The following is a 23,595-nucleotide window of genomic DNA, read 5'->3' on the forward strand; positions in this document are numbered from 1 at the left end:
TGGACACTGTGCCCCTGCACACTACAAGGTTAACAAGTTCCTCACTACTGAGCCCAGACGGACTAGCCATAGACATTTCCTACATTTAAAGAATAAATAAGTTTGTGTATTTCCTAAATATTTTGTTCTTGTTGTTTTCCTGTTTTTGTTTTTTACACAAAAGCAAAAGGCAATCAGGAGCGTTGTCATGAAGCTGCCTCCACTGAGTGTGCAGCAGCGCCCTCTGCAGTTTGTGTGTTGAAGTGCAAAAAGCTTACAGCACCTGGTATTCCCAGGCGGTCTCCCATCCAAGTACTGACCAGGCCCGACCCTGCTTAGCTTCCGAGATCAGACGAGATCGGGCGTGTTCAGGGTGGTATGGCCGTAAGCGAGGAGGCCCGCTACAAAAGACCTTTATACTTGGCAAATGTCACACAGCTTAAACTATAGTATTGTGCTAAGCTTCATATGTTACGGCGAAAACATGCAAACCTTTGTTGTTAACTGCAGCTTCAACACTGAGGTGCAAAATGCTTTTTCAGCGGTAACGTCACGATAATAACACATGTTAGTTTCTCACAGCACAGTGTTAAAGTGACAGAGAGCACACAGTGTGTTAGGACGATTTGGAAGTCCAACATTTTCGTGGTTTGGAGAATTCAACTTCTACACAGAACATAAAAACGTAAGCATGACTGTGTCATCACAGCATGTATAAAAAGGCTGTTTCTGAAGCGTTCTCTCGCTTACGGCCATACCACCCTGAACGCGCCCGATCTCGTCTGATCTCGGAAGCCAAGCAGGGTCGGGCCTGGTCAGTACTTGGACGGAGACCGCCTGGGAATGCCAGGTGCTGTAAGCTTTTGCACTTCAACACACAAATGACAGTTTAAATATTGAAACGAATCTGAGGCACTCTTTTAGCTCATTTTCTAATAGGGTGGTTAGTGAGTCTTGCGCAAAGAGCTCTTCCACTGATGTAGTAATGTCAAATTCTTCAAGCGTTATATCAATATCACTGTACATGCACAGAGCACCTGTAGATGTTTTTGTGCAAACACTCACAACTGTTTATGACGTGAATTTTGCAGCATTAAGTATGCATTATAACTGTGCTGTCATGTGCGGTATTAAAAAAGGAAGGAAGAAACTAATCAATATCCTTCACTCTAAATTGTTTTTAAATCACAATAAATGGGTTACGGTATCTACATGAACCCTGTTATCGAGGAAGCCTCTCGCCACGGCCATACCACGCCTGATTTCATCTGATCTCTGAAGCTAAGCGGGCGGTCCTAGATAGTAGCATCACCTTCACCTTGCTCCATGTTAGAAACTCCATGATATCGTGTTCCCTGCTCAGGGTAGCACACTGCTGCGCATTTATTCAGTATTCTTGGGGACCGCAGTCAGCAGCGAATAAGAATTCAAAGTCGTTGCACATGGGTGGACACTGTGCCCCTGCACACTACAAGGTTAACAAGTTCCTCACTACTGAGCCCAGACGGACTAGCCATAGACATTTCCTACATTTAAAGAATAAATAAGTTTGTGTATTTCCTAAATATTTTGTTCTTGTTGTTTTCCTGTTTTTGTTTTACACAAAAGCAAAAGGCAATCAGGAGCGTTGTCATGAAGCTGCCTCCACTGAGTGTGCAGCAGCGCCTCTGCAGTTTGTGTGTTGAAGTGCAAAAGCTTGCAGCACCTGGTATTCCCAGGCGGTCTCCCATCCAAGTACTGACCAGGCCCGACCCTGCTTAGCTTCCGAGATCAGACGAGATCGGGCGTGTTCAGGGTGGTATGGCCGTAAGCGAGGAGGCCCGCTACAAAAGACCTTTATACTTGGCAAATGTCACACAGCTTAAACTATAGTATTGTGCTAAGCTTCATATGTTACGGCGAAAACATGCAAACCTTTGTTGTTAACTGCAGCTTCAACACTGAGGTGCAAAATGCTTTTCCAGCGGTAACGTCACGATAATAACACATGTTAGTTTCTCACAGCACAGTGTTAAAGTGACAGAGAGCACACAGTGTGTTAGGACGATTTGGAAGTCCAACATTTTCGTGGTTTGGAGAATTCAACTTCTACACAGAACATAAAAACGTAAGCATGACTGTGTCATCACAGCATGTATAAAAGGCTGTTTCTGAAGCGTTCTCTCGCTTACGGCCATACCACCCTGAACGCGCCCGATCTCGTCTGATCTCGGAAGCCAATCAGGGTCGGGCCTGGTCAGTACTTGGACGGAGACCGCCTGGGAATACCAGGTGCTGTAAGCTTTTGCACTTCAACACACAAATGACAGTTTAAATATTGAAACGAATCTGAGGCACTCTTTTAGCTCATTTTCTAATAGGGTGGTTAGTGAGTCTTGCGCAAAGAGCTCTTCCACTGATGTAGTAATGTCAAATTCTTCAAGCGTTATATCAATATCACTGTACATGCACAGAGCACCTGTAGATGTTTTTGTGCAAACACTCACAACTGTTTATGACGTGAATTTTGCAGCATTAAGTATGCATTATAACTGTGCTGTCATGTGCCGGTATTAAAAAAGGAAGGAAGAAACTAATCAATATCCTTCACTCTAAATTGTTTTTAAATCACAATAAATGGGTTACAGTATCTACATGAACCCTGTTACCGAGGAAGCCTCTCGCCACGGCCATACCACGCCTGATTTCATCTGATCTCTGAAGCTAAGCGGGCGGTCCTAGATAGTAGCATCACCGTCACCTTGCTCCATGTTAGAAACTCCATGATATCGTGTTCCCTGCTCAGGGTAGCACACTGCTGCGCATTTATTCAGTATTCTTGGGGACCGCAGTCAGCAGCGAATAAGAATTCAAAGTCGTTGCACATGGGTGGACACTGTGCCCGCTGCACACTACAAGGTTAACAAGTTCCTCACTACTGAGCCCAGACGGACTAGCCATAGACATTTCCTACATTTAAAGAATAAATAAGTTTGTGTATTTCCTAAATATTTTGTTCTTGTTGTTTTCCTGTTTTTGTTTTACACAAAAGCAAAAGGCAATCAGGAGCGTTGTCATGAAGCTGCCTCCACTGAGTGTGCAGCAGCGCCCTCTGCAGTTTGTGTGTTGAAGTGCAAAAGCTTACAGCACCTGGTATTCCCAGGCGGTCTCCCATCCAAGTACTGACCAGGCCCGACCCTGCTTAGCTTCCGAGATCAGACGAGATCGGGCGTGTTCAGGGTGGTATGGCCGTAAGCGAGGGAGGACCGCTACAAAAGACCTTTATACTTGGCAAACTTGGCAAATGTCACACAGCTTAAACTATAGTATTGTGCTAAGCTTCATATGTTACGGCGAAAACATGCAAACCTTTGTTGTTAACTGCAGCTTCAACACTGAGGTGCAAAATGCTTTTCCAGCGGTAACGTCACGATAATAACACATGTTAGTTTCTCACAGCACAGTGTTAAAGTGACAGAGAGCACACAGTGTGTTAGGACGATTTGGAAGTCCAACATTTTCGTGGTTTGGAGAATTCAACTTCTACACAGAACATAAAAAACGTAAGCATGACTGTGTCATCACAGCATGTATAAAAAGGCTGTTTCTGAAGCGTTCTCTCGCTTACGGCCATACCACCCTGAGCGCGCCCGATCTCGTCTGATCTCGGAAGCCAATCAGGGTCGGGCCTGGTCAGTACTTGGACGGGAGACCGCCTGGGAATACCAGGTGCTGTAAGCTTTGCACTTCAACACACAAATGACAGTTTAAATATTGAAACGAATCTGAGGCACTCTTTTAGCTCATTTTCTAATAGGGTGGTTAGTGAGTCTTATGCATAAAGAGCTCTTCCACTGATGTAGTAATGTCAAATTCTTCAAGCGTTATATCAATATCACTGTACATGCACAGAGCACCTGTAGATGTTTTTGTGCAAACACTCACAACTGTTTATGACGTGAATTTTGCAGCATTAAGTATGCATTATAACTGTGCTGTCATGTGCCTGTATTAAAAAAAGGAAGGAAGAAACTAATCAATATCCTTCACTCTAAATTGTTTTTAAATCACAATAAATGGGTTACAGTATCTACATGAACCCTGTTACCGAGGAAGCCTCTCGCCACGGCCATACCACGCCTGATTTCATCTGATCTCTGAAGCTAAGCTGGGGGCGGTCCTAGATAGTAGCATCACCGTCACCTTGCTCCATGTTAGAAACTCCATGATATCGTGTTCCCTGCTCAGGGTAGCACACTGCTGCGCATTTATTCAGTATTCTTCGGGACCGCAGTCAGCAGCGAATAAGAATTCAAAGTCGTTGCACATGGGTGGACACTGTGCCCGCTGCACACTACAAGGTTAACAAGTTCCTCACTACTGAGCCCAGACGGACTAGCCATAGACATTTCCTACATTTAAAGAATAAATAAGTTTGTGTATTTCCTAAATATTTTGTTCTTGTTGTTTTCCTGTTTTTGTTTTACACAAAAGCAAAAGGCAATCAGGGCGTTGTCATGAAGCTGCCTCCACTGAGTGTGCAGCAGCGCCCTCTGCAGTTTGTGTGTTGAAGTGCAAAAGCTTACAGCACCTGGTATTCCCAGGCGGTCTCCCATCCAAGTACTGACCAGGCCCGACCCTGCTTAGCTTCCGAGATCAGACGAGATCGGGCGTGTTCAGGGTGGTATGGCCGTAAGCGAGGAAGGCCTGCTACAAAAGACCTTTTATACTTGGCAAATGTCACACAGCTTAAACTATAGTATTGTGCTAAGCTTCATATGTTACGGCGAAAACATGCAAACCTTTGTTGTTAACTGCAGCTTCAACACTGAGGTGCAAAAATGCTTTTCCATGTAACGTCACGATAATAACACATGTTAGTTTCTCACAGCACAGTGTTAAAGTGACAGAGAGCACACAGTGTGTTAGGACGATTTGGAAGTCCAACATTTTCGTGGTTTGGAGAATTCAACTTCTACACAGAACATAAAAACGTAAGCATGACTGTGTCATCACAGCATGTATAAAAGGCTGTTTCTGAAGCGTTTCTCTCGCCACGGCCATACCACCCTGAACGCGCCCGATCTCGTCTGATCTCGGAAGCCACGCAGGGTCGGGCCTGGTCAGTACTTGGACGGAGACCGCCTGGGAATACCAGGTGCTGTAAGCTTTTGCACTTCAACACACAAATGACAGTTTAAATATTGAAACGAATCTGAGACACTCTTTTAGCTCATTTTCTAATAGGGTGCTTAGTGAGTCTTGCGCAAAGAGCTCTTCCACTGATGTAGTAATGTCAAATTCTTCAAGCGTTATATCAATATCACTGTACATGCACAGAGCACCTGTAGATGTTTTTGTGCAAACACTCACAACTGTTTATGACGTGAATTTTGCAGCATTAAGTATGCATTATAACTGTGCTGTCATGTGCCGGTATTAAAAAAAAAAGGAAGGAAGAAACTAATCAATATCCTTCACTCTAAATTGTTTTTAAATCACAATAAATGGGTTACAGTATCTACATGAACCCTGTTATTGAGGAAGCCTCTCGCCACGGCCATACCACGCCTGATTTCATCTGATCTCTGAAGCTAAGCGGGGCGGTCCTAGATAGTAGCATCACCTTCACCTTGCTCCATGTTAGAAACTCCATGATATCGTGTTCCCTGCTCAGGGTAGCACACTGCTGCGCATTTATTCAGTATTCTTCGGGACCGCAGTCAGCAGCGAATAAGAATTCAAAGTCGTTGCACATGGGTGGACACTGTGCCCGCTGCACACTACAAGGTTAACAAGTTCCTCACTACTGAGCCCAGACGGACTAGCCATAGACATTTCCTACATTTAAAGAATAAATAAGTTTGTGTATTTCCTAAATATTTTGTTCTTGTTGTTTTCCTGTTTTTGTTTTACACAAAAGCAAAAGGCAATCAGGAGCGTTGTCATGAAGCTGCCTCCACTGAGTGTGCAGCAGCGCCCTCTGCAGTTTGTGTGTTGAAGTGCAAAAGCTTACAGCACCTGGTATTCCCAGGCGGTCTCCCATCCAAGTACTGACCAGGCCCGACCCTGCTTAGCTTCCGAGATCAGACGAGATCGGGCGTGTTCAGGGTGGTATGGCCGTAAGTGAGGGAGGACCGCTACAAAAAGACCTTTATACTTGGCAAATGTCACACAGCTTAAACTATAGTATTGTGCTAAGCTTCATATGTTACGGCGAAAACATGCAAACCTTTGTTGTTAACTGCAGCTTCAACACTGAGGTGCAAAAATGCTTTTCCCAGCGGTAACGTCACGATAATAACACATGTTAGTTTCTCACAGCACAGTGTTAAAGTGACAGAGAGCACACAGTGTGTTAGGACGATTTGGAAGTCCAACATTTTCGTGGTTTGGAGAATTCAACTTCTACACAGAACATAAAAAACGTAAGCATGACTGTGTCATCACAGCATGTATAAAAGGCTGTTTCTGAAGCGTTCTGTCGCCACGGCCATACCACCCTGAACGCGCCCGATCTCGTCTGATCTCGGAAGCCACGCAGGGTCGGGCCTGGTCAGTACTTGGACGGAGACCGCCTGGGAATACCAGGTGCTGTAAGCTTTTGCACTTCAACACACAAATGACAGTTTAAATATTGAAACGAATCTGAGACACTCTTTTAGCTCATTTTCTAATAGGGTGCTTAGTGAGTCTTGCGCAAAGAGCTCTTCCACTGATGTAGTAATGTCAAATTCTTCAAGCGTTATATCAATATCACTGTACATGCACAGAGCACCTGTAGATGTTTTTGTGCAAACACTCACAACTGTTTATGACGTGAATTTTGCAGCATTAAGTATGCATTATAACTGTGCTGTCATGTGCGGTATTAAAAAAAGGAAGGAAGAAACTAATCAATATCCTTCACTCTAAATTGTTTTTAAATCACAATAAATGGGTTACAGTATCTACATGAACCCTGTTATTGAGGAAGCCTCTCGCCACGGCCATACCACGCCTGATTTCATCTGATCTCTGAAGCTAAGCGGGCGGTCCTAGATAGTAGCATCACCGTCACCTTGCTCCATGTTAGAAACTCCATGATATCGTGTTCCCTGCTCAGGGTAGCACACTGCTGCGCATTTATTCAGTATTCTTCGGACCGCAGTCAGCAGCGAATAAGAATTCAAAGTCGTTGCACATGGGTGGACACTGTGCCCGCTGCACACTACAAGGTTAACAAGTTCCTCACTACTGAGCCCAGACGGACTAGCCATAGACATTTCCTACATTTAAAGAATAAATAAGTTTGTGTATTTCCTAAATATTTTGTTCTTGTTGTTTTCCTGTTTTTGTTTTACACAAAAGCAAAAGGCAATCAGGAGCGTTGTCATGAAGCTGCCTCCACTGAGTGTGCAGCAGCGCCTCTGCAGTTTGTGTGTTGAAGTGCAAAAAGCTTACAGCACCTGGTATTCCCAGGCGGTCTCCCATCCAAGTACTGACCAGGCCCGACCCTGCTTAGCTTCCGAGATCAGACGAGATCGGGCGTGTTCAGGGTGGTATGGCCGTAAGCGAGGGAGGCCCGCTACAAAAGACCTTTATACTTGGCAAATGTCACACAGCTTAAACTATAGTATTGTGCTAAGCTTCATATGTTACGGCGAAACATGCAAACCTTTGTTGTTAACTGCAGCTTCAACACTGAGGTGCAAAAATGCTTTTCCAGCGGTAACGTCACGATAATAACACATGTTAGTTTCTCACAGCACAGTGTTAAAGTGACAGAGAGCACACAGTGTGTTAGGACGATTTGGAAGTCCAACATTTTCGTGGTTTGGAGAATTCAACTTCTACACAGAACATAAAAACGTAAGCATGACTGTGTCATCACAGCATGTATAAAAAGGCTGTTTCTGAAGCGTTCTGTAAACACGGCCATACCACCCTGAACGCGCCCGATCTCGCCTGATCTCGGAAGCCACGCAGGGTCGGGCCTGGTCAGTACTTGGACGGAGACCGCCTGGGAATACCAGGTGCTGTAAGCTTTTGCACTTCAACACACAAATGACAGTTTAAATATTGAAACGAATCTGAGACACTCTTTTAGCTCATTTTCTAATAGGGTGCTTAGTGAGTCTTGCGCAAAGAGCTCTTCCACTGATGTAGTAATGTCAAATTCTTCAAGCGTTATATCAATATCACTGTACATGCACAGAGCACCTGTAGATGTTTTTGTGCAAACACTCACAACTGTTTATGACGTGAATTTTGCAGCATTAAGTATGCATTATAACTGTGCTGTCATGTGCGGTATTAAAAAAAGGAAGGAAGAAACTAATCAATATCCTTCACTCTAAATTGTTTTTAAAATCACAATAAATGGGTTACAGTATCTACATGAACCCTGTTACCGAGGAAACCTCTCGCCACGGCCATACCACGCCTGATTTCATCTGATCTCTGAAGCTAAGCGGGCGGTCCTAGATAGTAGCATCACCGTCACCTTGCTCCATGTTAGAAACTCCATGATATCGTGTTCCCTGCTCAGGGTAGCACACTGCTGCGCATTTATTCAGTATTCTTCGGGACCGCAGTCAGCAGCGAATAAGAATTCAAAGTCGTTGCACATGGGTGGACACTGTGCCCGCTGCACACTACAAGGTTAACAAGTTCCTCACTACTGAGCCCAGACGGACTAGCCATAGACATTTCCTACATTTAAAGAATAAATAAGTTTGTGTATTTCCTAAATATTTTGTTCTTGTTGTTTTCCTGTTTTTGTTTTACACAAAAGCAAAAGGCAATCAGGAGCGTTGTCCTGAAGCTGCCTCCACTGAGTGTGCAGCAGCGCCCTCTGCAGTTTGTGTGTTGAAGTGCAAAGCTTACAGCACCTGGTATTCCCAGGCGGTCTCCCATCCAAGTACTGACCAGGCCCGACCCTGCTTAGCTTCCGAGATCAGACGAGATCGGGCGTGTTCAGGGTGGTATAGCGTAAGCGAGGAGGACCGCTACAAAAGACCTTTATACTTGGCAAATGTCACACAGCTTAAACTATAGTATTGTGCTAAGCTTCATATGTTACTGGCGAAAACATGCAAACCTTTGTTGTTAACTGCAGCTTCAACACTGAGGTGCAAAAATGCTTTTTTCCAGCTGTAACGTCACGATAATAACACATGTTAGTTTCTCACAGCACAGTGTTAAAGTGACAGAGAGCACACAGTGTGTTAGGACGATTTGGAAGTCCAACATTTTCGTGGTTTGGAGAATTCAACTTCTACACAGAACATAAAAAACGTAAGCATGACTGTGTCATCACAGCATGTATAAAAAGGCTGTTTCTGAAGCGTTCTCTCGCCACGGCCATACCACCCTGAACGCGCCCGATCTCGTCTGATCTCGGAAGCCAAGCAGGGTCGGGCCTGGTCAGTACTTGGACGGAGACCGCCTGGGAATACCGGGTGCTGTAAGCTTTTGCACTTCAACACACAAATGACAGTTTACATATTGAAACGAATCTGAGGCACTCTTTTAGCTCATTTTCTAATAGGGTGCTTAGTGAGTCTTATGCAAAGAGCTCTTCCACTGATGTAGTAATGTCAAATTCTTCAAGCGTTATATCAATATCACTGTACATGCACAGAGCACCTGTAGATGTTTTTGTGCAAACACACAACTGTTTATGACGTGAATTTTGCAGCATTAAGTATGCATTATAACTGTGCTGTCATGTGCGGTATTAAAAAAAGGAAGGAAGAAACTAATCAATATCCTTCACTCTAAATTGTTTTTAAATCACAATAAATGGGTTACAGTATCTACATGAACCCTGTTACCGAGGAAGCCTCTCGCCACGGCCATACCACGCCTGATTTCATCTGATCTCTGAAGCTAAGCGGGCGGTCCTAGATAGTAGCATCACCGTCACCTTGCTCCATGTTAGAAACTCCATGATATCGTGTTCCCTGCTCAGGGTAGCACACTGCTGCGCATTTATTCAGTATTCTTCGGGACCGCAGTCAGCAGCGAATAAGAATTCAAAGTCGTTGCACATGGGTGGACACTGTGCCCGCTGCACACTACAAGGTTAACAAGTTCCTCACTACTGAGCCCAGACGGACTAGCCATAGACATTTCCTACATTTAAAGAATAAATAAGTTTGTGTATTTCCTAAATATTTTGTTCTTGTTGTTTTCCTGTTTTTGTTTTACACAAAAGCAAAAGGCAATCAGGGCGTTGTCATGAAGCTGCCTCCACTGAGTGTGCAGCAGCGCCCTCTGCAGTTTGTGTGTTGAAGTGCAAAAGCTTACAGCACCTGGTATTCCCAGGCGGTCTCCCATCCAAGTACTGACCAGGCCCGACCCTGCTTAGCTTCCGAGATCAGACGAGATCGGGCGTGTTCAGGGTGGTATGGCGGCAAGCGAGGAGGACCGCTACAAAAGACCTTTTATACTTGGCAAATGTCACACAGCTTAAACTATAGTATTGTGCTAAGCTTCATATGTTACGGCGAAAACATGCAAACCTTTGTTGTTAACTGCAGCTTCAACACTGAGGTGCAAAATGCTTTTCCAGCTGTAACGTCACGATAATAACACATGTTAGTTTCTCACAGCACAGTGTTAAAGTGACAGAGAGCACACAGTGTGTTAGGACGATTTGGAAGTCCAACATTTTCGTGGTTTGGAGAATTCAACTTCTACACAGAACATAAAAAACGTAAGCATGACTGTGTCATCACAGCATGTATAAAAGGCTGTTTCTGAAGCGTTCTCTCGCCACGGCCATACCACCCTGAACGCGCCCGATCTCGTCTGATCTCGGAAGCCAAGCAGAGTCGGGCCTGGTCAGTACTTGGACGGAGACCGCCTGGGAATACCGGGTGCTGTAAGCTTTGCACTTCAACACACAAATGACAGTTTAAATATTGAAACGAATCTGAGGCACTCTTTTAGCTCATTTTCTAATAGGGTGCTTAGTGAGTCTTGCGCAAAGAGCTCTTCCACTGATGTAGTAATGTCAAATTCTTCAAGCGTTATATCAATATCACTGTACATGCACAGAGCACCTGTAGATGTTTTTGTGCAAACACTCACAACTGTTTATGACGTGAATTTTGCAGCATTAAGTATGCATTATAACTGTGCTGTCATGTGCGGTATTAAAAAAAGGAAGGAAGAAACTAATCAATATCCTTCACTCTAAATTGTTTTTAAATCACAATAAATGGGTTACAGTATCTACATGAACCCTGTTACCGAGGAAGCCTCTCGCCACGGCCATACCACGCCTGATTTCATCTGATCTCTGAAGCTAAGCGGGGCGGTCCTAGATAGTAGCATCACCGTCACCTTGCTCCATGTTAGAAACTCCATGATATCGTGTTCCCTGCTCAGGGTAGCACACTGCTGCGCATTTATTCAGTATTCTTCGGGACCGCAGTCAGCAGCGAATAAGAATTCAAAGTCGTTGCACATGGGTGGACACTGTGCCCGCTGCACACTACAAGGTTAACAAGTTCCTCACTACTGAGCCCAGACGGACTAGCCATAGACATTTCCTACATTTAAAGAATAAATAAGTTTGTGTATTTCCTAAATATTTTGTTCTTGTTGTTTTCCTGTTTTTGTTTTACACAAAAGCAAAAGGCAATCAGGAGCGTTGTCATGAAGCTGCCTCCACTGAGTGTGCAGCAGCGCCCTCTGCAGTTTGTGTGTTGAAGTGCAAAAGCTTACAGCACCTGGTATTCCCAGGCGGTCTCCCATCCAAGTACTGACCAGGCCCGACCCTGCTTAGCTTCCGAGATCAGACGAGATCGGGCGTGTTCAGGGTGGTATGGCCGTAAGCGAGGGAGGCCCGCTACAAAAGACCTTTTATACTTGGCAAATGTCACACAGCTTAAACTATAGTATTGTGCTAAGCTTCATATGTTACGGCGAAAACATGCAAACCTTTGTTGTTAACTGCAGCTTCAACACTGAGGTGCAAAAATGCTTTTCAGCTGGTAACGTCACGATAATAACACATGTTAGTTTCTCACAGCACAGTGTTAAAGTGACAGAGAGCACACAGTGTGTTAGGACGATTTGGAAGTCCAACATTTTCGTGGTTTGGAGAATTCAACTTCTACACAGAACATAAAAACGTAAGCATGACTGTGTCATCACAGCATGTATAAAAAGGCTGTTTCTGAAGCGTTCTCTCGCTTACGGCCATACCACCCTGAACGCGCCCGATCTCGTCTGATCTCGGAAGCCAAGCAGGGTCGGGCCTGGTCAGTACTTGGACGGGAGACCGCCTGGGAATACCAGGTGCTGTAAGCTTTTGCACTTCAACACACAAATGACAGTTTAAATATTGAAACGAATCTGAGGCACTCTTTTAGCTCATTTTCTAATAGGGTGCTTAGTGAGTCTTCTATGTAAAGAGCTCTTCCACTGATGTAGTAATGTCAAATTCTTCAAGCGTTATATCAATATCACTGTACATGCACAGAGCACCTGTAGATGTTTTTGTGCAAACACTCACAACTGTTTATGACGTGAATTTTGCAACATTAAGTATGCATTATAACTGTGCTGTCATGTGCCGGTATTAAAAAAAAGGAAGGAAGAAACTAATCAATATCCTTCACTCTAAATTGTTTTTTAAATCACAATAAATGGGTTACAGTATCTACATGAACCCTGTTATCGAGGAAGCCTCTCGCTCTCTGAAAACACTAAGTCCAGATGAAAAGAATCAACTTTTTGGGATTTTCTTAGCTGGTTGACTGAGCATGCATCAAGACATGAAATAGAATGATCACTTCTATGATTGTTTCAGCAGAGCATTATAATGATGATGGATCTAAACCTTGATTTTCTACTAATGATGATTCAGTTGTCTGGAAGTTGGCCTGAAATTCTCATAACCAACTCTTGCTAGCTCTGTTTAACCAAAGTCTTCATCCAGGCAATGTGCATAAAGCTCTTACTTTAAGATTTTAAAACCACTTCATGTGGTTTCACAAGTGCTTCACTTTCAGTATAATAAAATTCACTGGAGCAGCAACTTATCTTAGTTTATTTAATACATGCTGACAGGCAAACAATGACTGTGCTGCAAGATTAAACACAGTCATGGAGAAAATAATGCAAAAACGTCAAATATACGCTGAATGCAAGTGAGACAAGAAAGTCAGTCTAAAGCATGTTTCCACATTCGCTGAAAATTACCATTTATATTTCATCAAACGTAATGATTTTTTAAGAAAGGAATCCAAAGCAACATCATGATATGATGTATAAAGATCGTAGCGAGTACACATCAGTAGTCAGATCAAACAAACTTTTTAAATTGTACAGGCTGACCATGTGTGTCGCATATGATTTCAATCTTCTTTTTCAGCCAGACCTCTTTGTACCTACAAGGACGGCCGTATTTTCCTCCAGTCAGCCTACAGTACAAAATATCCACTGGTTCAGGGCTTTCATAAACTTGGTAATCAACAAGATATTTTTCATCACAGATTTTTTTTAACGTTGTCAAACGTATCAAAGATGAAGGTATTCGCTCTCTTACAGTGGTTATTGTCATCTCTGATTTTCCTGATGTCACCCTTTTTAACTGAGTAGTCAAAAATCAATCAAATCCACACTAATCTGTCATACAAAGTCAAGGGAAAACAATATTTCAGAATCTACTCTTGTTGGGTTCAGTTAGGATCGTAAGGAGACTGGCAGTGGTAACTCAACTTAAAGAAGGAAAAACCCTCCACTCAGAATGAGACACTGACAACAACTTAAAGGAAAAAAGTGATTTGAGTGTATTCAACATTTAAATGGTCCAACATAGACATGAACAAAACATTTAAATCAATTCAAACATGTAAATATCAACAATGTACAATGTATCACTTCAAGTGTCCATAAATGTATTAGATAGGCTGTCCATTCCAGTTTAGTGCACTTAGTGTTCAGTGTTCTCAGTAAGTGTTAATTGTCTTTAGTCACAGTTTTGCTTTTAGATGCATCAGTTTTTTGTGCTAAGTGGAATCAGATCTGACCCAAAAAAGGAAAAAGTAACAACATAAAGCGTCCTGAGATCTCAGTAAAAAAAAACGTTAATCCTTAAAAAAAAATTGCAAATCGTTGTATCCTACCACCCTCCAAGGAAACAGGTGGCCTTCAGATTGAGAATGTCCTTTCTAGGCACCTCCAGTGGCATCCAGTCCTTAGATGGCACCACTCGGTCCTTGCAGCAGATTTCTACCACAAAAAAAACCAGCCAGGATATTCTTCAAAGAAAACAATTCCGTAGCGCAACACGTTACAGGACTGAATCTCCACACAGCTTTGTGCATCTAGCTCCGTGCAGGCGGATGCAGTGAAAGAAAGTCACCACGCACAGCGCTATGGTGCATTCACGGTACATGGGAAAACTCAGCACTTAACAAAACAGTAACACTTAAAATTAGAATAAAAATACAATACAATTGTCAATAAAATAACCATGGGTTACACTGAATTCAATCAATTCATCGCAAAGTACTTGTGGAAATATGTGCTGGTTTTTGAATTTCGTAACATCTCCATTGGCCTTGGAGTCACCGCAGAGCAGAGTGGCAGAGAGCACCACCAGCAGGAAAACGGAGATCTTCATCGTACTTCTGTTTTAAGATAAACAAAAACAAAGCAAACATACACACAATATTAATGAGAGTAAGCAAGTATTGTAAGTAAATCAGCATTTTTTGTTGGTTTCTCGATCATTTTACCATTTGAACATGCTTGCACACTAAAACATATAAATTGGATGAGCTTCACCAACGCTTCAATTTAAAATGAGTAGAGGTGTCTCACCTGTTCCTCCTTTTAAAATGAGCTGAAGAGTGAGTGCCTGGCTTGAGCACCTGTGGTGTCTGACAGGAGTCAGCTGAATGAGACAGCAGATCTTTAGTAAACAAAATTCTCTGGAAGTTAAGATTGGTTGCATTAAGTTCTTATATATAATGTAAAAATCATATATGCATATTGGCAATTATACATAAATTTAAAGAAATCAAGAATCAAGGTGATGTCATATGGCTCAGTCCATATATGGGAGGTGATGAAGTTTTCTTTTTTCTTTTTCTATTTTTTTTCTTCTTGTCTTAAGCCAGTGGTTCCCAAACTTTTTTTGCCAGGCCCCCCTTTTTTACAAGAAAAATGTTCGCGCCCCCCCACCCCCGCACAAACACATCCTCCAAACACACACACCCATATTTTGTTTACAAACTCCATTGCGGTTTATTTCACACCTCAAACATTTAGTAAACAATTAAGCAAATACAAGTAAATGGCAATAAATTACAGGTAGTAATAAAATATACTACTAACTCTTTGTCCACACCTACACGGGTATTTTTGAAAACGCAGCTGTTTCTATGCGTTTGGGCCTTTCGTCAACAGGTTGTTTTTTTCCTGTGTAATAATATTCAACATTGCTATCAATACATTTTTCAAAAAATGCCTCTCTGTGCAAAATGAGTTCAAAAACAAAAACAGCTGTGGGATACTGTTTGTCCGTGATTTGAACCGGGGAAACAAATCGTGGCAGGATCAGCCTGATATTATTTGTATCCCACTTTAACTTTACTGCATAAAGAGCTAACATCTCCAAAATGTCAGGAGTAGTTAGTCATTACAACAAGTGTTTGTGAACTAAAAATCAAGAATGTGGGATACTGTTTGTCCGTGATTTGGAGAGCCCAGCGCTGCTCCCGACGCAGGGAAAACTAATTTTGCAGGGGAGACCTGCCTCGGCACTTGTGCAGGTGAAGCCAAAGGGAAGATATGCTTCACCATATTTTCTAGTCTTTGGCTTGGAAGGAAGTTGGTTTGGAAACATATTTGGCGATGCTTCATCTCCTGCTTTGCGTTTGTGTGGGAGCCCCGCCAAAAATCTGTCCATTATGCTAGCAGTGTCCAAGCGTTCTTCTTTTCTTTTTTTTCTTTTCATACCGCGCCCCCCCTGCAATGGCTCTGCGCCCCCCTTAGGGGGCGGGCCTCACACTTTGGGAACCTCTGTCTTAAGCAGACTAAAATTGAACACCCACTAAAGTTAAATTGGTCAAAGTTTTCGGTTGTTTATATCCACAGTGGAACTTTTTCATGTCTGCAGACATGAATCCCTAATTTAAAGCCAATGAATGATCCTAAATATACTGCTAATATAAGCTATTAAGCCATTCAATATACCTGTTCAGTATTAAAAGAATGCTACACAGTGCATGAATGTGGATACAAACAAAAATCAGCTACAACTAACTTTGATTAATGTTGATACTATAACTTTTAGCTACTAACAAACAGGATAACATGCTTTGAAACTTTTGCAGATGCACATTTTTGACTTTATAACACCCACTTATCACAGATCTGTCCTTAGTGTTGTGTGCTTATGTATCAAGTGATTTTTTGGCAGCATTTTCTCAAAGCTTTTATTTTGAAATTGAAGCATTTAAAAAAAATCAAGCATGTTTAATCACCACTTGTAAGTGCTTCTGCAACTTACATGTGATCTATGATTGATATTAGCAGGAAGTGCAGAGAAACCACCTAAAAAAATAAAAAAAATAAACAGAAGAGTGCTGATATCAGCACTCTTCTGTTTATTTTTTTCTTTCTTTTTGGCAGGAGTTAAACCGAGTTTAGGAGAAAACAAGAAGCAAACTGTCTGGATAGTGAATGTGCCCTGAAAAGTGTAGCAGTAAAGAGTGCTGTGTAAGCTTGTGCCTCTACAGTGTTTTAAATGCTTAACTCAAAAGTTCTTACCAAATGAGGAATTGAAATTAGAGATGGCACGATACCACTTTTTTATGTCCGATACCGATACCGATATCAGAAATTTGGATATCTGCCGATACCGATATGAATCCGATATAGTGTTTTTTAATCAATAAAACTGTTTTTTTAATATCTTGCTGCATTTTGTATAAGTTCATACTCAAGTTTAAATAAACAACAACACTAAAGCTATTCTGTTATACCTGTATGTAAAAAATACACTGCGCCCCAAATATTTCATAGTTCAGCAACACTGATCAATCTAATAAACTTAAACCTGCTCCATCCTCCCTATTCTGGTATTTTAAAGAGTACTTAGCAGAAATGTTAAGCAACCTAAATAATAGGGTTGCAAACTCCCAGCAAAAGAAAATAGGGAACCACCCCCCACCCTCCACCTCATGATGCTTAATCGATGTAATCAACTTTAATTTAATGCAGGGTGAAAAAAAAATGCACAGAAATAAATTATTTTTCAAGAATAATTAAATAGATTCAACATCTTTCTTCAACAGAATTGCAGACTGCACAGATGGTACCTTCCCAAAGGAAAAAGTACTATAGCTTACTAGGGTATATTAGCCTTAATAGTTACTATATACAATAATGGACTTCTATACATTTTACATCAGATTAAAACTTTGGGTGTAAGATTCAGATAATTATTCATTAAAAGCTAGACATTTTAAATGAGAATAAGAAAGAAAAGTATGTCTTTGTGCCCCCTTTTCCCTGTTAATGCCCTATCGGCCCCCCTGGCTAAACTTTGCTAGATCCGCCCCTGCACAGTTACCAGCCGTCAGCTATGTAGAAAAAGATCCTGGTTTAGAAAGTAATATTAAATAAATTCTAACAACAGCTTAACAAGCTTAAACGTGCTGGTTTCCTCTTTCTGGTGCAAAGTGGGCCAAAAACAAAGAAGAGAGACGGACTGGCGACAGAAAAGCCGATCAGCTGATCATTAATCAGTTTCACGATTGAAGTAGCGCAGGAGAGGGAGAGAGAGGGGCAGTCGCTCCATATATCGGTTGTTAAGCTTAATGCGGGAATGCTTTACAAACATTCAGAGATGAACTTACACACTTGCTTTACTTCTCTCTGGGATAACTTCCTCGGAGGTGAAATGCTGGTTTGGTAGCGAGGCTACAAATACACACAGCCGCTCTATCTAAACTTTCAAATTTTTGAGTGCTGAAAGCAGAAATCTTTCTACTTGTGAACAGTGTGTTCCTAAAAATGAAATATCTTCCTTTTTAATCTGTAAATAGGTGTTCCACAGGGTTCTGTTCTCAGTCCACTTCTATTTAGTTTATAAATAAATGATCTACCACAGTCATGCTTTGAGATGTATGTCAGTGTTATATTATTATCAGACAGGAATGCCTTATCTGTGTCTTCTTAAAGTAAAAGCTGTCAGTTTGCTTTTCTTCCAAGGTTCAGTCGTCAAAAGAAGCCATCAAGATAAATTTAAACATTAACAGGCAATCCGTTGAACAGGTGTCTGATGTTTTAAATTATTTTAAATATTACGTTGAAAATTTAGGACCAAATGAAAAAGACGACCAAGGTTGCAAAAAGCAAACTTACATACATTTAAACATATTATTAGATTGTTTGTCATTTATTGCTTTTCTTTCTTTAAAAAAAAAAATTGAATTAACTTAAATTAAATTAAATGTAACTTCTGGTCACAAACAGCATCCACAACAGCTACAGCCTTTATGAAGAAACACAAAACCATTATTTGATACCTTCTTTGTTCTAAGTCTGTGATGAAAACAAGGGAGGTAATGGTGGGCAAGGGATAGACCATTTTCATCCCATTTTTCCTAAAATTCAATTGTATTGTATTGATTTGTATCTACTACAATCCTACAATACAATATGTAGCTGTTGCAGTGAGCATGCAATTTATTGAAAACAACGCTTAAGCTGAAATAGGCTGTTTTACAGCTGATCAAAAGTTTAGGACCACATGCCTTTAAAAGGCCAAATCTGTGCAAAAATGTGGATTCATCATTATTTTCTGACAGGTAGTCACACTGTCATGATGTTCAGATGGCAAAACCAAAAAAAAACCTGGGTTGTTGCATAAGAAGGGTCTCTTGCAGTGCGCCATTGCTGCTGATGTGGGACGTAGTAAGACAGTCATTTGGAAAAATATGGTTTTTTGCCATTTTTTTAAGTGGTCTTAAACTTTTAATCGGGGCTGTACCTCAATTTGGCAGCAGTTCACTGGAACTGGAAGCTACATATGAGGATTGTAGTAGATACAAATCAATACAATACAATTGAATTTGAGAAATAATGGGATGAAAATGGTATATCCCTTGCCCACGATTACCTTGGTCTTAAACTTTTGATCAGGACTGTATAACACTCATCTCCACATCTTTTATCTGCTTAATTTGTAATGATGAGCAGACAGGCTTCAGTTGGCAATGAAACTGATGGTTAGTAAGTTTTCCAGTTACCTTTGTGAATGGGGGACAATGAATAAAAATGGATAAATAGTCAATATTAACCCATTTAAGACATCATGTTGCTTTCACAGTATCTGATCAGTTAGCTGCAGAAGAAAGTTATTAGTCTTTTTTTTAAACATAGTGATAAAATCATGCTGATGAGTGAATTCTGATAAGTTAACAGAAACTATTACCAAACCTCCTCCCAGAGAACAGATTAAACAGAAACAGATTAAAAGTCACACTAAGCTTTTTTTTTGTGTGGACATTTTCAAGCAAAGGAATTAAACTTTTGAAATAGGGTAATTCCCAAACAAATCTTTACCTTTTTAGATGTTTGGTAAAGACAGGCACATAAACTATATTAAAGACTAATATTTTTAAATTTAATTCAGAAAGCGGTCATTCAGTAGTTTGCTATTTGATTATTATAAAGTGGTTTTATTTAGACCACCACCCAATGTAAGGTTTATGACACAGCTGCCCTAAATGAACAGTATTGGTAATTAAGATAACAATTTTTAATGTTTCTTTAATGGTTATTTCACCAGTATGTACAAACAATTATATCATTAATGCTAAAATATAAACTTTGTTATCCATTAATTTTTTTTTACTGTTATAACTGACTGTTTAAAAAAAATTATTTTGTTCATTTTTTGTTTTTATCTTCTGTGTTAAGCACATTGGGTTGGTGTTTAACGAAATGTGCTATAGAATAAAATTGCCATTGCCATTAGTGTTTTTTGTTGTTGGTAGAGATACTAAACTACAGCAAGCAAAAGAATGACAAAAAGCTGATGTCACCTACTTGAAACTTAACAACAAAATCAAATGGCTCAGTAGTATGTTCACTAATCTCCCGTCCAGTTTGTGAAATGAAAAGAGAATTAAACACCATGAACAACTTGGACTGGTTTCATGTGCCTCATCTTTTACCTACAGTAAAGCGCTGTGCTATTAGTACATCTCAATGACACTGTTTCTCAAGAAAGGCTACAGGAAGGCTACAATCTGATCAATGAACCGCAGTGGAAAGTTAATATATATATATATGTAGCAGCAATTAAAATGATACTGATAAGTAATTGCTGAGAATTTTGACACAACTTTTATCTACTTTTCTTTGAGGCAGTGTGATTAAATTTATCACACTATTTATACTAACAAAATAACTAGCAATTTCTTTGACAATTTGACCTTTTATAACTTTTTAAAGCAAAGATGTCTTTTATCATCTGAAATAATATTTTTTGCTTTGTTTGGTCAGAAAAACACTTGCACATGGCTAATATATAATGTTTTTAAAACAATAATAACATTATCTATGATTTTATTAGAAAGTCATGCTGACACAGAAGGAGTCATGGCTACAAGATATGCCCCAGAAAGTTCACTTAAAATGCACTTTCTGATGTTTGCTCCACTGACTATATTCAGTTCAGTTTCAGGTTTATTTATATACTGCCAAACTGCGACAACCCTCACTTCAAGGTACTTTATGCTGTAAGATAAGGACCTGACAGTATTCTGGAGTAATCCAAGCACTTTGTGCCAGTGGAAAGGGAAAAACTCCCTTTTAACAAGAAACATATATGAAAAATATGCCATGACCAATTTGGAGTGAGGGGAAAGAGAAGAGATAAATGAAAAGACAAAAGGCACACAATTTTAATGACATGCTGTGGTGGTATATAAACACCTGGGGCATGAACAGAGGTCACTGGTATAGAAGTGCTCAGTACATCACATGAAGTCCTGCAACAGTCTGACCCTACTGCAGTATAACCAAGGGAGGATTCAGGGTCACCTGATCCAACGCTAACTATTTGAAAGAAAGGAAAGTTTTAAGCGCAATATTAAAAGTAGAGATGGTGTCTGTCTCTCGATTCCAAATGGGAAGCTGGTTCCAGGGAGCCAATGAAGATTGGCTAATAAAGGAGAAAGGCTCGCTCTTTCTAGTCCCTGTCAGTACTCTTGCTGAGCATTTTAAATCAACTGAAGGCTTTTCAGGGAGTTTGTAGGACATCCTGATAATAACAAATTACAGTAGTCCAGCCTAGAAGTAGTAAAAAATAATGGACTAGTTTTCCCTCTGTGACAGGATGTTTCAAATTGTAGAGTTGTTGACCAAAGGAAAGAAAGCAGTCCTACATATTTGTTAATTATGGACATTGAAGCACATATTTTGTCAAAAATTTCCCAGTTGCTCACAGTGTTGCTGGAGGCCAAGTAAGTATCTTACAAGTCACCATGTTTTTAAGGGTTTTAGGGCTGAGTACAAGAACCTCAGTTTTATCTGAATTTAGAAGCAGAAGATCAGAGGTCATCCAGGCCTTTATGTCTTTAGACATTTCTGCAGTTTCACTAATTGGTGAGTGTTACCTAGCTTCATGGATAGATAAAGTAATAATAATACTTAAGGGAAACATGTATAATGCAAAAAGTAGTGGTTCTAGCACAGAACCCCGTGGAACTCCTTGACTAACATTCATGTGTGAAGAAGACACATGGTTCATATGGTTCAAGATACTGGCGTGCATATCTTTTAATATCAATGTATTAATCTGTAGTAAAAGATCGTAGTCAGTGGTATCAAACACTGCAATGAGGTCTTATAGGACAAGAACAGAGATGAGTCCATCATCAGAGGCGATTAGATCAATCGCAACCTTCAGCAGTGGTCAGTAAAGCACTCCAGATCCTGACCTCATCTACTACAACTACTCTTCCAAAATAAGAGGAAAGTTTGAGATTGCTCTATAATTAGCTAAGACAGCTGAATCAACTAAAGGCATTTTAGTATTTTTATTGAGCTCCAGTATTTATATCTTCAGTGACGTTGATTCTGATGGTGGTGATGGCCGTACTCTTCAAACAGTTCGGTCTGTTTTGGTGTTATTATAAAGTCTTAGTCTTTCAAAAATAATCTAAGAACAGAGAGTTTGGTACAGAAAGGGATTTCCATTTTAAACATCTCAAATATTTTGTAACATCTTTCAAAAACCTGCATGTTTGCAAGATTGAAAGATTAAAATGAGCTAAAATACAAGGATACAAACTCATGACATGACCATCAGGACCAACAACCACACACGTCTGAAAAACTGTGTGGCTTCCTCCTGGCTCTAATTCATTTTTTTCCCACAAATGAAAGAAAGGTGATTTAAGACTGGAAGGGTCACTGTGCTCAGGATGAACTTCAGTTTGTTACCTTGACCAGGTCTAAGCACCAAAATACAATGAGCTGCTGTGACTGGCTGATTAGATATTCGCATTGATAAGCAGTTGAATAGCCATGCCTAACGAAGTGGCTGGTGGGTTGATATACACTGAGCTGTAAAATATAAAAGTTAAATAATCGGCCCCCTCTAAAAAAAAAAGAAAAAAGAAGCAAATACGATACAAAGAAAAACAAATATATATTAAAATAGCCAATGAGTTAATACAGTGGTTCCCAAACTTTTTTTGCCAGGCCCCCCTTTTTTACAAGAAAAATGTTCGCGCCCCCCCACCCCCGCACAAACACATCCTCCAAACACACACACCCATATTTTGTTTACAAACTCCATTGCGGTTTATTTCACACCTCAAACATTTAGTAAACAATTAAGCAAATACAAGTAAATGGCAATAAATTACAGGTAGTAATAAAATATACTACTAACTCTTTGTCCACACCTACACGGGTATTTTTGAAAACGCAGCTGTTTCTATGCGTTTGGGCCTTTCGTCAACAGGTTGTTTTTTTCCTGTGTAATAATATTCAACATTGCTATCAATACATTTTTCAAAAAATGCCTCTCTGTGCAAAATGAGTTCAAAAACAAAAACAGCTGTGGGATACTGTTTGTCCGTGATTTGAACCGGGGAAACAAATCGTGGCAGGATCAGCCTGATATTATTTGTATCCCACTTTAACTTTACTGCATAAAGAGCTAACATCTCCAAAATGTCAGGAGTAGTTAGTCATTACAACAAGTGTTTGTGAACTAAAAATCAAGAATGTGGGATACTGTTTGTCCGTGATTTGGAGAGCCCAGCGCTGCTCCCGACGCAGGGAAAACTAATTTTGCAGGGGAGACCTGCCTCGGCACTTGTGCAGGTGAAGCCAAAGGGAAGATATGCTTCACCATATTTTCTAGTCTTTGGCTTGGAAGGAAGTTGGTTTGGAAACATATTTGGCGATGCTTCATCTCCTGCTTTGCGTTTGTGTGGGAGCCCCGCCAAAAATCTGTCCATTATGCTAGCAGTGTCCAAGCGTTCTTCTTTTCTTTTTTTTCTTTTCATACCGCGCCCCCCCTGCAATGGCTCTGCGCCCCCCTTAGGGGGCGGGCCTCACACTTTGGGAACCTCTGAGTTAATGCAATAGTTAAGTTAA

At 40.7% G+C, this 23,595-nt stretch overlaps 13 non-coding genes and 5 pseudogenes across 13 annotated transcripts; 9 read left to right on the forward strand and 9 right to left on the reverse strand.

Moving 5' to 3' along the window:
- Positions 1–250: 250 nt before the first annotated feature.
- Positions 251–369, reverse strand: LOC120436558. Its single transcript, XR_005610541.1, has one exon. It is a non-coding gene; the product is annotated as a 5S ribosomal RNA (ribosomal RNA).
- A 354-nt stretch (positions 370–723) lies between these two features.
- LOC120436522 lies at positions 724–841 on the forward strand. The gene has a single exon (XR_005610525.1). It is a non-coding gene; the product is annotated as a 5S ribosomal RNA (ribosomal RNA).
- An 831-nt stretch (positions 842–1,672) lies between these two features.
- LOC120436569 lies at positions 1,673–1,791 on the reverse strand. Its single transcript, XR_005610553.1, has one exon. It is a non-coding gene; the product is annotated as a 5S ribosomal RNA (ribosomal RNA).
- Positions 1,792–2,144: 353 nt separating this feature from the next.
- On the forward strand, positions 2,145–2,262 carry LOC116315332. Its single transcript, XR_004199094.2, has one exon. It is a non-coding gene; the product is annotated as a 5S ribosomal RNA (ribosomal RNA).
- An 834-nt stretch (positions 2,263–3,096) lies between these two features.
- LOC120436559 lies at positions 3,097–3,215 on the reverse strand. Its single transcript, XR_005610542.1, has one exon. It is a non-coding gene; the product is annotated as a 5S ribosomal RNA (ribosomal RNA).
- Positions 3,216–3,580: 365 nt separating this feature from the next.
- Positions 3,581–3,699, forward strand: LOC120436516. The gene has a single exon (XR_005610518.1). It is a non-coding gene; the product is annotated as a 5S ribosomal RNA (ribosomal RNA).
- Positions 3,700–4,537: 838 nt separating this feature from the next.
- Positions 4,538–4,656, reverse strand: LOC120436560. The gene has a single exon (XR_005610543.1). It is a non-coding gene; the product is annotated as a 5S ribosomal RNA (ribosomal RNA).
- A 355-nt stretch (positions 4,657–5,011) lies between these two features.
- On the forward strand, positions 5,012–5,128 carry LOC120436535 (annotated as a pseudogene).
- An 839-nt stretch (positions 5,129–5,967) lies between these two features.
- LOC120436565 lies at positions 5,968–6,086 on the reverse strand. Its single transcript, XR_005610549.1, has one exon. It is a non-coding gene; the product is annotated as a 5S ribosomal RNA (ribosomal RNA).
- A 358-nt stretch (positions 6,087–6,444) lies between these two features.
- On the forward strand, positions 6,445–6,561 carry LOC120436536 (annotated as a pseudogene).
- An 833-nt stretch (positions 6,562–7,394) lies between these two features.
- On the reverse strand, positions 7,395–7,513 carry LOC120436561. The gene has a single exon (XR_005610544.1). It is a non-coding gene; the product is annotated as a 5S ribosomal RNA (ribosomal RNA).
- A 354-nt stretch (positions 7,514–7,867) lies between these two features.
- On the forward strand, positions 7,868–7,985 carry LOC120436540 (annotated as a pseudogene).
- An 834-nt stretch (positions 7,986–8,819) lies between these two features.
- LOC120436518 lies at positions 8,820–8,937 on the reverse strand. The gene has a single exon (XR_005610521.1). It is a non-coding gene; the product is annotated as a 5S ribosomal RNA (ribosomal RNA).
- A 359-nt stretch (positions 8,938–9,296) lies between these two features.
- On the forward strand, positions 9,297–9,413 carry LOC120436530 (annotated as a pseudogene).
- Positions 9,414–10,244: 831 nt separating this feature from the next.
- Positions 10,245–10,363, reverse strand: LOC120436577. Its single transcript, XR_005610560.1, has one exon. It is a non-coding gene; the product is annotated as a 5S ribosomal RNA (ribosomal RNA).
- A 355-nt stretch (positions 10,364–10,718) lies between these two features.
- LOC120436534 lies at positions 10,719–10,835 on the forward strand (annotated as a pseudogene).
- Positions 10,836–11,669: 834 nt separating this feature from the next.
- LOC120436562 lies at positions 11,670–11,788 on the reverse strand. The gene has a single exon (XR_005610546.1). It is a non-coding gene; the product is annotated as a 5S ribosomal RNA (ribosomal RNA).
- Positions 11,789–12,145: 357 nt separating this feature from the next.
- On the forward strand, positions 12,146–12,264 carry LOC120436573. The gene has a single exon (XR_005610557.1). It is a non-coding gene; the product is annotated as a 5S ribosomal RNA (ribosomal RNA).
- Positions 12,265–23,595: the final 11,331 nt, after the last annotated feature.

Source organism: Oreochromis aureus, linkage group 23 (genome assembly GCF_013358895.1).
Source record: "Oreochromis aureus strain Israel breed Guangdong linkage group 23, ZZ_aureus, whole genome shotgun sequence".
Lineage (NCBI taxonomy): Eukaryota > Metazoa > Chordata > Actinopteri > Cichliformes > Cichlidae > Oreochromis > Oreochromis aureus.